Genomic DNA, 12,184 nt, shown 5'->3' on the forward strand with positions numbered 1-12,184 from the left:
AGGTACATGTACATGTATGTTCACAGAAACACTATTCATAATAACTAGAAGAAAAGGAAATAGCCCAAATATCTATCAAAAGATACATGGATAAACAAATTGTAATCTATCCATGAGTGATATATTATTTAGCCATAAAAAGGAATGAAGTACGAATGCATACCACAACATAAATGAACATCTAAACCTTCTGCTAAGTGAAAGAAGCCTGACATAAAGGTTACCTATTATATGATTCCACTTATATTAAATATTCAGAAAAGATAAATCCATAGAGACACAGCATGGACTGGTGGTTGCCAGGGGTTGGGAAGAATGGAAAATGGGGATAAACTGTTTAGCAGATAAACGATTTTGCTTTGGACTGAGTGATGGAAATGTTTTTGAACAAGATAGAGATGGTAGTTGCATGAGACTGTGAATGTACTAAATGTCTTTGAATCACTGTAAATGGTTAGTTTTATGCTATGTAAACTTTACCTCAATGGATTTTATTTAAGAAAGAAAGAGGAAGAGAGGGGGGTGGGAAGGAAGGGAGGAAGGAAGGAAGGAAGGAAGGAAGGAAGGAAGGAAGGAAAGAAGGGTCTCAAGTTGGAGGAACATGGCTCTGGAGCGGTCAAGAGAGAAGAGTACTGGATAGGCTCTGCACTATATAATAATAAAGAGGTCATTGGTGATGTCGACCAAAGTTACTTTGGTGGAGTGATGGATGCAGAAACCTGTTTGCAGTGTGTAATGAGACAGTTGAAGGTAAAGAAATGAAGACATTAAGTCCAGACAAATCTTTTGAGTTTGACATGAAGGGGAAGCAAGAGAGCAAGATGGGAAGTAGTGTGGCAGGAGGAGGGGTTGTGAAGATGGACGAGACTTGAGTCTGTTCAAAGCAGTCAGGAGGGATAGATATGGCAGTTGGGTATGTGAGGGGAAGGCTGGATGCTTGTGGGGGATGTTTTCTGGAACAATGTTGGGGCAGGAGTGGGATCTACAGCCTTGGAGACAGAGATGGATGTAGCAGAGTGGAGAAACTCTCCTACTAGACTGGATGAACCATTTTGCTCATAGGTTTTGCAGTGATTTTTCAAAACCGGGTCCATTATCAGAGGCATGCTATAGGTTGTTTACAATACTGTGTGATGATTAGAATAATGGCCTTGGTGTAAGGCCAATCTGAGTAATAGTTTCAGCAGTCTGCTGATTAATGGTTGCATGACCCTGAGAGCATTGCCATCCATGATGGATTTTAGTTTTATTTTACTTACAAATGAAAATCATTTCTATCTCATTGAGTGGATGGGAAATAAATGTCATCATAACCTACTAGGTGAGTACATATCCATTTTTGCTGCTAGAAATATGAACTCCTTGAGGTCAGGGAATATGTCTTCCTCATTCCCACCATAGGGACCATAGTAGGTGCTCAGAGAAATGTGATTCAATGGAAAATACCAATATGTGATACATATATATGGTTGTATCATTTTAAGAAACTATGCACAAATCACTGACTATTCCTCAAATTCCCAAAGATTATTTAATGGTTTATTACTTAAAGGTAGTTAAGTTTTGGTTGCAAATTACAGAAATGGACTCCAGCTAGATTATGTGAAGCAGAGAGACTTAGAGGAACCCTAAAGACTCATCCAAAAAGCTTCTAGATCTGATGAATAAATTCAGTAAAGTTTCAGGATACAAAATCAATGTAGACAAATCAGTAGCTCTGCTATACACCAACAACCCCCAAGCTGAGAATCAAATCAAGAACTCAATCCCCTTTATAACAGCTGCAAAAAATAAAATAAAATACTTAGTAATATACCTAACCAAGGAGGTGAAAAATCTTCACAAGGAAAACTATAAAACACTACTGAAAGAAATCGTCCATGACACAAACAAATGGAAACACATCCCATACTCATGGATGGGTAGAGTTAATATTGTGAAAATGACCATATTGCCAAAAGCAATCTACAAATTCAGTGCAATTCCCATCAAAATATCATCATCATTCTTCACAGAAGTAGAAAAAAAAATCCTAACATTTTTATGGAATCAAAAAAGAGCCCACATAGCCAAAGCAAGACTAAGCAAAAAAAACAAAACAAAACAAAAAAAAACCTGGAGGCATCACATTACCTGACTTCAAATTTTACAAGGCTGTAATTACCAAAACAACGTGGTACTGGTATAAAAATAGGCACATAAACTAATGGAACAGAATAGAGGACCCAGAAATAAAGTCAAATACTTTTGTTTGCTTGACAAAACAAACAAAACATAAAGTGGGGAAAGGACACCCTATTCAATAAATGGTGCTAGGAAAACTGGCAAGCCACACGCAGAAGGATGAAACTGGATCCTCACTTCTTGTCTTATATAAAAATCAACTCAAGATGGATCAAAGACTTAAATCTAAGACCTGAAAGCATAAAAACTCTAGAAGATAACATCGGAAGAACTCTTCTAGACATTGACTTAAGCAAAGAATTCATGACCAAGAACCCAAAAGCAAATGCAACAAAAACAAACAAACAAAAAGGGACCTAATTAAGCTAAAAAGCATCTGCACAGCAAAAGAAGTTATCAGCAGAGCAAAACGACAACCCATAGAATGGGAGAAAGTATTCACAAACTACGCATTTAACAAAGGACTAATATCCAGAACGTACAAGGAATTCAAACAAATCAGCAAGAAAAATACAGACAATCCCACCAAAAAGTGGGTAAAGTATATGAAAAAACAATTCTCAAAGGAAGATATACAAAAGACCAACAAACATATGAAAAAATGCTCAACATCACTAATTACCGGAGGAAATGCAAATTAAAACCATAGTGAGATACTATCTTACTCCTGCAAAAATGGCCATAATTTAAAAATAAAAAAAAATAGATGTTTGTGTGGATGTGGTGAAAAGATAACTAACCATTCAACCCAGCAATCCCACTACTGGGTATCTACCCAAGGGAAAATAAGTCATTATATGAAAAAGACACTTGCACACGCATGTCTATAGCAGTGCAATTTACAATTGAAAAACTATGGCACTAGCCTAAATATCCATCAACCAACGAGTGGATAAAGAAAATGTGGTATATATACACCATGGAATACTACTCAGCCAAAAAACAGAATTCAATAATGGTCTGTGCAGCAACCGGGATAGAGTTGGAGTCCATTATTCTAAGTGAAGTAACTCAGGAATACAAAACAAAATATTGTATGTTCTCACTTATGAATGGGAGCTAAGCTATGAGGATGAAAGGCGTAAGAATAATGTAATAAACTTTGGGTACTTGGGGGGATGAGGGATAAAAAGACTACATGTTGGGTAGAGTGTATATTGCTCGGGTGACGGGTGGACCAAAATCTCAGAAATCACCACTAAAGAACTTATAAATGTAACTGAACACCACCTGTTCCCCCAAAATTATTGAAGTAATATTTTTTAAAATAAAAAATAAAGAAAAATAAAGAAATATAGTAAAAGACAAGAGCTGGGAATGGACTGGAGCCAGGCACTTGAACTACTCTAGGGGAGCCAAGGAGGTCTGTTGACTCATTGGCTTCTCCTCACTGCCTTCTTTTCTCTGTCCCTCAATATCTATTTATCTCTATATCTATCTATCTATCTATCTATCTATCTATCTATCTATCTATCTATCTATCTGTCTATCTATCTATCTATCTATCATCTATTATTCTTCCCCTCTGTCTCTCTTCCTTTCACCAACACACACATGTTTTAGGTCTTTCTGCTGCAACATCTTTTTTTCCTCTGCGTTCTGGATTTTGGTTTCTCAGTCTCAGTGGCAAGGTATCACCAGTAAAAGCTCCAAAATTTATATATGTTCAGTTTCCACCATCCTGAGAGAGACCACAGTTCCATTTCTAAAATCCTAGGACAGGGCTCTGGTTGGCCCACATTGGGTCAGCTGCTTCAGCTTGGACCAATCGGTTACATTTGTAAATCTACAAATGTAATTTGCATTTCCTCCAGTAATTAGTGATGTTGAGCATTTTTTTCATATGTTTGTTGGTCTTTTGTATATCTTCCTTTGAGAATTGTCTTTTCATATCCTTTACCCACTTTTTGGTGGGATTGTCTGTATTTTTCTTGCTGATTTGTTTGAATTCCTTGTACGTTCTGGATATTAGTCCTTTGTTAAATGCGTAGTTTGTGAATACTTTCTCCCATTCTATGGGTTGTCGTTTTACTCTATGGGTTGTACAATTGTAAATTGTAAATTGTACATTTTGTACATTTGTAAATTTGTAAATTTACAAATCTGTTACATTTGATATCCACCTAACAATGTAGATAGAGGTGGTGGGAGGCAGGGAGCAGGTCCAGAAATACACGTGATTGTGGGTGCTAGACAAATGTTTAGTTTCCTCTGAAACATGTAGTCCAAACTGTCGTTTTTTTTTTTTTTTTTTTTTTTTTTTGTGAGATGGTGTCATCCAAGCTGGAGTGCACTGTCATGATCACTGCTCACTGCAACCTCAATCTCCTGGGCTCAGGCAATCCTCCTGCTTCAGCCTCCTGAGTAGCTGGGACTACAGGCACATGCCACCATGCCCGGCTAATTTTTGTATTTTTTTTTTTTTTGTAGAGACAGGGTTTCATTCTGTTTCATTCTGTTGCCCCCGCTGGTCTCAAACTCCTGAGCTCAGGCACTGTGCCCACCTTCATTCACCAAAGTGCTGGGATTACAGGTGTGAGCCAATGTGCCCAGCCCAAAACTTCTGAATTTAGAGTAAAGCAGCTGATTTGCAAATATTCAAATGACTTAAGTTACTATTAGTGTGATTTGCTTCAAGCACCCTTTGATTAGGCCATGTCTTGAGAAATGAGAGCTACTTTAGAGTCATCACTGATGATTATGAGATTCTGTGCTTTCAACACAAGCCCGGGTTTGTGTAATGACTGTGTTTTCTGACATTTGGGTGGGTCTGAGGTAGCTCCATTGTAGTAGGAGGGCCATGAAACAAAGACATTGTAATACTGGAGCACTGAGTGGAAAATGCTTCACAATCAGGGAACAGCATAGTTTTTTGAAGCATGGCCCATGTTGAGCGCATCCCAGGATGACCACTGAGTGCTCAAAAAAAGCAAAGCAGTTGCCTCAATGCTGTCCAACAATTTGAGTTAGTAACTGTCAGTAACTGCATTCAACTATTAGTACTGCAACTCCAAATAACAACTTAGACCAGCAAAGAGTTCATTTTTCTCTCATAAAATGAAATCTTGAGGAAGGTAGCCCATTGGTGATGCAATGGCCATGCTCCATCCCCAGACTCCTCCACCCTTCTCTTTCACCATCTCTGGCTGCCATGTCTATCTTCAAGGTTACCTCAGAATCACAAGATGACTCTTGCTGCACCAACCATCACATCTGTGTTTCAGGAAAGAAAGAAACAAGAGGAAGGGGAGAGGTCAAAAAGGCCCCCATCAGCTGAGTCAGTAAACTTTTTAAGGCACTTTCTTAGAAACCTCAGTCAACAATGTCCTCTTATTTCTAGAACTTAGTTATGAGACCACTCCTATAGGCAAGGGAGGCTGGGAAATGGAGTTTTTGATTGGCTGCCATAATGGCTCTCCCCTCAATCAGGGTTCTATGGAAAAGAAGAAGAGATGATGGAATAATGAGTTGGCAACTATCAGAGTTTGTCTTAGCAACTTTGCTTTCTTTGATGTTTCTCAGTTTCCACATTTACATTAACAGTTCTTCCACAGGTATGTGCTACACTGTTTCCCTGCTTTGAGAATTATCCATTTTTGTGATTTTACTTGTTTATTCATTTAACTCATGTCTTTTGAGAACCAGCTGTATGCCAGCACTGGAAATATGGCACTCAGCAAAACAAAAGAAAAACCCCTTCTCTCACAGAGCTTCATTTCAGTAGAAGGCAAATGATAAGAAGAAAATAAATTAAATTAGATAGCATACTTGATGGCCACAAACTTTCAGGCCAAGAAAATAAAGTGGAGAAGTGGAATGTTTGTGATGCTTTGGAGAGGTGGTTTTTGAAATTTTAGATAAAGGGCCAAAGAAGATCTCATTGAGAAGGTGACTTTTGGAATCCAGGCAGAAGGAATTAGGGGAGCTAAGTTCAGGAAAAGCATTCCCAGGAGCGGAAAGTTCAAGTGCAAAGGCCCTGTGGTAGCAACACCCATGGTGTGTCTGAAGAACAGTGGGGAGGCTGGTGTGCTTAAAGCAGAGGGCAGGAAGGAGCAGTGGGAGATGAGGCCGGAGGGAAAGCCAGAGCCGATCACGCAGGCCTTGGAGACCACAGGAGAAATATCTGCTTTCTTTCTTTTGCTTGTCTTCCCAGCTGGATTTTGTATCAAGCTTTTGATAAAGCTTTTGCATTAAGTTTTATTTCACTGTTATGAAATAGCAGGTTTCTCTTCTGATGGCCAGCACTGGATAAATCTTTCTTGCTTCTATATTGTCAGTGTTAGGCTTATCTTAATAGCATTATCATGACTTTAGCTATTATACCCAATTACACACACACACACAATTTACAAATGCTTATTTTTAATTTTTTTTTTTAATAGCATCACTACCCACCAGCTGGCTGTACTGTGCAGGTTTTTTCATTCTCCACTCTTTGTAGAAAGTTGAGTGATATGGCCTGCTTTCATTAACATGAATGAGTGAGATGATGGTGATGTGTTAGAAACATATTAAATATGAAGACATCTTCAACAAAATCCTGAAGGTGATCCTTATACAAAGGGATTCCTACCAGTGGGTTTAGAGATAGGAACCAACCCAGAGTCAGATGGAATTACTTAGAGGTAGTTAGGGAAAGAATTCAAAGTGCAAGCTGGAACACAAACCTGGATTAAACCTCACAAATGTGAAGGAACTTTCATTATGAAGTTTGTTTCTGACTTTTTTTCTTCTCTCCAAATCCCAGCCCTAAACTGTATGTCTCAGATGAATAAGGAGCAAGTGTAATTAACTGAATAGAGCAGTAAAAGGAGAATTATGGGATATGGAAAGCATTTAAATATGATTCATGGGTTTGGAGAGATTGTAAGCTTGTGATAGATGCTCGGAAGAGACCGTTTGAGAGATTGTACTGAAGGCTCAATTGGGAAATGACTAAAGCATGCACCAGAATCTTGGCAGTTCACATAATTAAAAGACTAAATATTTTATAAAGATAATGCAAGTAAGATTTTACCAGCACCAGACTGTGTGCCATAAGTGATTAAACGCAAACCAAAAATGCACACACGCTTTCTCTCTGGGAGGCAGGATGTCTGCTTCTTCCTTCTGGAAGCCTGGAAGGTTGAGCAATATCCTTACCTGATCACTGAATAGATCACTAGTGTCAGCAATTAGAAAGCAAGTGTTAATCAGGTCCTTGACTATGTGGTGGATGGAGGCAGGACAAGAGCTGGCATCAAAAAGAGAAATAAATGCCCAAATCTTTCCAATCACTTACGTTCTGGCACCCCAGAATGTCAACAGGGACTGTATCAACAATACAGAAATAAACCATACACCTTCTTCAAGAAGCCAGAAAGAAGATAATATTTTTATTATCTTGGGGGAGGTCAAGATTTGTGAGACAGGAGACAAAAAGAACTAATAAGAAAAGAGAATATATTGATAAAATGAACTTCATCAAGATTAAAAAATCTTCTCATTGAAAGAAACTGTTGTGAAAATTAAAAAGCTAAACAGAGATGGGGAGAAAATATTTACAAAGTGTACATTTATATCCACAATATATAAAGAACACCTGTAAATCAATAATAAAAATACAAACAACCCTATTTTTTTAATGGGCAAAATAATACAAAAAAATAGCCAAAAGATTTGAGCTGGAACTTCATAGAAGGCATATGAATGCCAAGTAAGAATATGGAAAGGTGCTTGATACTATTATTCATCAGCGAAATACAAATTAAAACCACAATGAGATTGCACGAACACCCACCAGAATGGCTAAACTGAAAAAGTGTTGGAGAGCTGTTGTTATTGCCATCCTCATCCTCCACCTCCAGCTAGTGGCCGTGTCTCAGCTGTTGTGCCCCCTTTATGTCTCTTTATTTTGTGCCCCACCCTTAGCTTTTTGACAACTCTTTCACCTTGCAACAACTTCCTCACCCATCTCCCTGATTCCAGTTCTTCTCTTTCCGTTCTTCTTCACTCTGTTGCAAAGCCGCCCAAATCCTTCCCTGTTTCACCTTACCTGGGAGTTACCCAAGCCTGCCAAGCAGAGAATCCCTGACTCTCCAAAATCTCCCCCTTCTGGCCTCACTTTAGGAACCCACTCTGTCCCAGCCTTGACAAATTACAGACTCCCAAACACACGGATTCTGCATCTGTTAGTTAATTTGTTTGTTTTACTGGCGCTCCTCCCAGCCCATCCCTACTGCCCTCAGGATAAACACCAAACTCTTTGCTAAAATCTTCAAGATTGTGCCTGGCTCCACCTCTTCATGTGTCCACTCATTCATTCCTCCTCTGTAGCCACAGGAGGGGCCATGCTCCCTCCTGCCATGGGGACTTTGCACATGCTATTCCCTTCACTTACAACACTCTATTCCTTTCTTCATCTAATGAACTCCTACTCAGACTTCTGATCTCTGCCCAGTTATCAATCAGGGAAGCTGTCCTTGCTCTTCTGACCCCTGCCCTCGTCTGGACTGATCAGAGCCTATTATCCTCATAGCACCATGAACTTTGCCTTTGCAGTGTTTATCACAGCAGTAATGTTACATTTGCTTATTTTGTAAACCTCTCTACTATAGGCAGGGGCAGCATTTGTTTCCCACCATTCTACCCAGAGCTTCCAGCAGGGCCCAGTTCCCAGTGGGAGCTACATAAGCATTTGTGAAGGAGCAGGAGGGATTGGTTATGTGTTCTGACTCTGGAGCCAGAGTGCCTTGCTCCAGATCCCAGCTCTGCCACTTACTAGCTGTGTGACCTTCAGCAAGTTACTTGACCTCTCAGTGCTGGCTAGGACTCGAGTGTGGGAATATGACAAGGGTGCAGAATATAAGGAGGCACTCACTCTAGGGCTGTACCCTTATCCTGGCCTTGTCTCTGTGCCTCAGTTTCCTCATCTAGGACAATAGCTGTGCATGCCTCACGGACTTGTAAAGATGAAAGGATGTCATGGATGTTGTATTTGTCCATTTCACATTGCTCATAAAGACATACTCAAGACTGGGCAATTTACAAAAGAAAGAGGTTGAATGGACTCACAGTTCCACATGGCTGGGGAGGCCTCACAATCATGGTGGAAGGTGAAAGGCACGTCTCACATGGCAGCAGACAAGAGAAGAGAACTTTATGCAGGGAAACTCCCATTTATAGAACCATCAGGTCTCATGAGACTTATTCACCATCAAGAGAATAGCATGGGAAAGACCCGCCCCCCCCCCCCCCCCCATGATTCAATTACCTCCCACGAGATTCCTCCTCTAGCACATGGACCAGCTCCTGGCAGAGGGAAATGCTGTCTGAGCCTGTGCCATCCTCATTTGTCAAGTGTCCCAAGGACCAGTGCATACCTTTTCTGCCACCACTTCCTTCCTCCCAACTCGGGCCTATCTCTCTCTCTCTCTCGGGACCCCACTGTCACTGTCCTCTTCTGAACAATAGCACTATTATTAGTACCTTAGTGAATTGTTCTCATAGTTTACACATCTGTCATCCTCTAGACGAGACAAGAGCTCTTTGAGGACATCCGAATCTAAATAGCTCCTCCAGGGTAGAGGGTGTCTTCCCAGACAACTGGTTGAAGGAATATCTACTTGTTTCTCTTATTGAAGGCCAGGTCCAAAAGCCCCTCTCTGAAGCTGCCAGAGTGCGTGTCATGCTGTCTCCTTGTTTAAACTTCAGGATGTGAAGCCGGTGTCAGGGAGAGGTGGGAGAGGAGGTGCAGATCCAAGCGGCACTCAGACCTGCATTCAGGAAACCCCAGTTCACTGGCAAAAGAGAAGGACAAAAATGCCTGAGAAATTCACACCTTTAGAAGAGGCATTTCTTCTTCAATTGTACCCCTGGGACGTTTATACATGTAAGTGGTGAATAAGTCCATCTAGATAACTAACTTTTGTTTTTGGGGTAGATTTGACGATCTAGAAAATGTTGTACATGATCATCCCCCTGCTGTCTCATTGGTAAACAACCTCTTTTCCTTTTTCTTTTTCTGTTTGTCACTCCTGGTCTGTGTCCTGTTCCCTGCGATCCATGCCTGTACATGGGGAGCACTGAAGGGTCCCCGTCTCCCTTTCCTTGGCCACTCCTGGGGAGGAACCAGAATCATGGGTTCTGTCCCTTCCTCACCCAGTCACTCTCACACTCAAGCTCCAGACTTCTCACAGACCCATGTGGCTGGTCATGAGGGGCCCACAGTCAGGGAAAACAGATTTTCCAAGCCTGGGGATACATGCCCAGACTCGTGTCCCACGAACGGCCCATCGTCTTTAGAACCAGAGAACAGTGTGTGTCTTTGTTAGGGGGAGAATAAATCCATCAGAAGACCCAGCGCTGGGGACTGATGGCAGGGTGACTCATGCCCAAATGCTGTTGATTTCAAGCCTTGTGGGAAGCTGTGAAACTGAAACATGCTCTCACACAGTTGGACTCTGGTTTTTCTCCTACTGCCACTCCTCCACCTCTTTTCTCTACAATAGGAGGAACTGAGGATAAGGGACACCCCAGTCTTCTCCCTGCGTATATGAAAGAAATGCCTGCAAAAGGGCTATAATTCTACAAGCAAACCTGGGCCTGATGTAGTGTGTGTTCCCACCCTACTCTCTGTTCAGCTGTAAACACTGATCACTCCCGACCTCTTAATCTGTGTCATTCCATCTGGCATCGGCAAGGGGAGAAAGTAAAGCAATCTAGAACATTATCAGTCACCTGGAGTCTACTTCAGAACAGTCTAGAATGACATCAAATGGTACGTTGAATACTGTAGAGTGTATTGCTTCTAGTTAAGTCACAAAGGCTTCTGTTGCAATTATGATTTTATTCAAATCAATACTTAGGACTCCTGGAAATAGAGACGGAGAGGCAGTAAGCCAACACCTAGCATGCCATGCGGAACACCTTTCCAATAAATATGCAAGAGTGTCTCCGCCGTGGAATCTATTGCTCCCGTGAAGTCAGCATAAATATGTGAGGGGCTTAACAACGCCCGTTGCACGTATATTGGCAATTTGTCAGCGTGCTAGCAATAGGAAGCGAATTTGAAAGTGCCTGGTGTTTGGCTGGCATCGTTTTTCAGAATACACATTCAGGAAATTGCTAAATCTGGTTAATTCTTTGGAATTAAAATTGCACACGTTTCCCCGAATGAACCACAAGAGGTTTTGGAAACTTCCTCTCCACCTTTCTCCAGTTCTACCACCAATCTTGGGGTTCCCCACACTCTCAGCTTTCTCTCCAAGGTCTAGCGTAGTTTGGTGGTTAGTTTTTGTTTCTTTCATTTAATCGCCCATCTGACAATCCTCTCAATTTTCCTTCAGGGTTAACTAACTCTCATATCAAAGTCAAAGTAGTTTGGGTGGTGTTGGCTCCATTCCCACCTGCATTTTGATTGGGCCAATCAGATAATCATATCCTCTGGCCACAATGATTGGTTCAGAGATAAACACGTGACTCAATTTGGGCCAATGAGAGTCAAGCATAGGGATTTTGTTTACGCTCATGAGGTAGAGAAGCACTCTATTTCTGTGGCACATGGAGCTAGGCAGAGTGAGTCTAGAGCTACCAGGGGTGACTACAGAGAAAGTCTGTCTGAGAATAAAGCCAACATAGTGAAGCAGAATCCAGAGGTGGTGAGAAACCGAGTCCTGATGATGATGTTAAAGCCCTTGGATCAAGCCATGCCTGAAGGCAGATATCTTAATTTTTTTGTTTATAAGAATACATTTTAAAATAACTATTTTTGCTAAGCAGTTAGAGTTGTGTTTTCTGTCACTCACAATCAATAAACTCCTGACTGCTATGCCCTAAATCCCAAGAACCTATACACACTCTGTATTTTCTCCAGTGTCCATGTTAGAGAGATTAGTGAATCTAAAGGCTCTTCAAGTAACAATAAGTCATTATTTTAAAAGGAGAATGGGATTCTGGTGCAGGCAGGGAGGACTGGACCTGTGATCAGAGTCCTAGAGTTGGTGTCACTCAGCTGTGGCTT

The sequence above is a fragment of the Macaca thibetana genome, chromosome 20, assembly GCF_024542745.1.
Source record: "Macaca thibetana thibetana isolate TM-01 chromosome 20, ASM2454274v1, whole genome shotgun sequence".
In the NCBI taxonomy this organism is placed as follows: Eukaryota; Metazoa; Chordata; class Mammalia; order Primates; family Cercopithecidae; genus Macaca; species Macaca thibetana.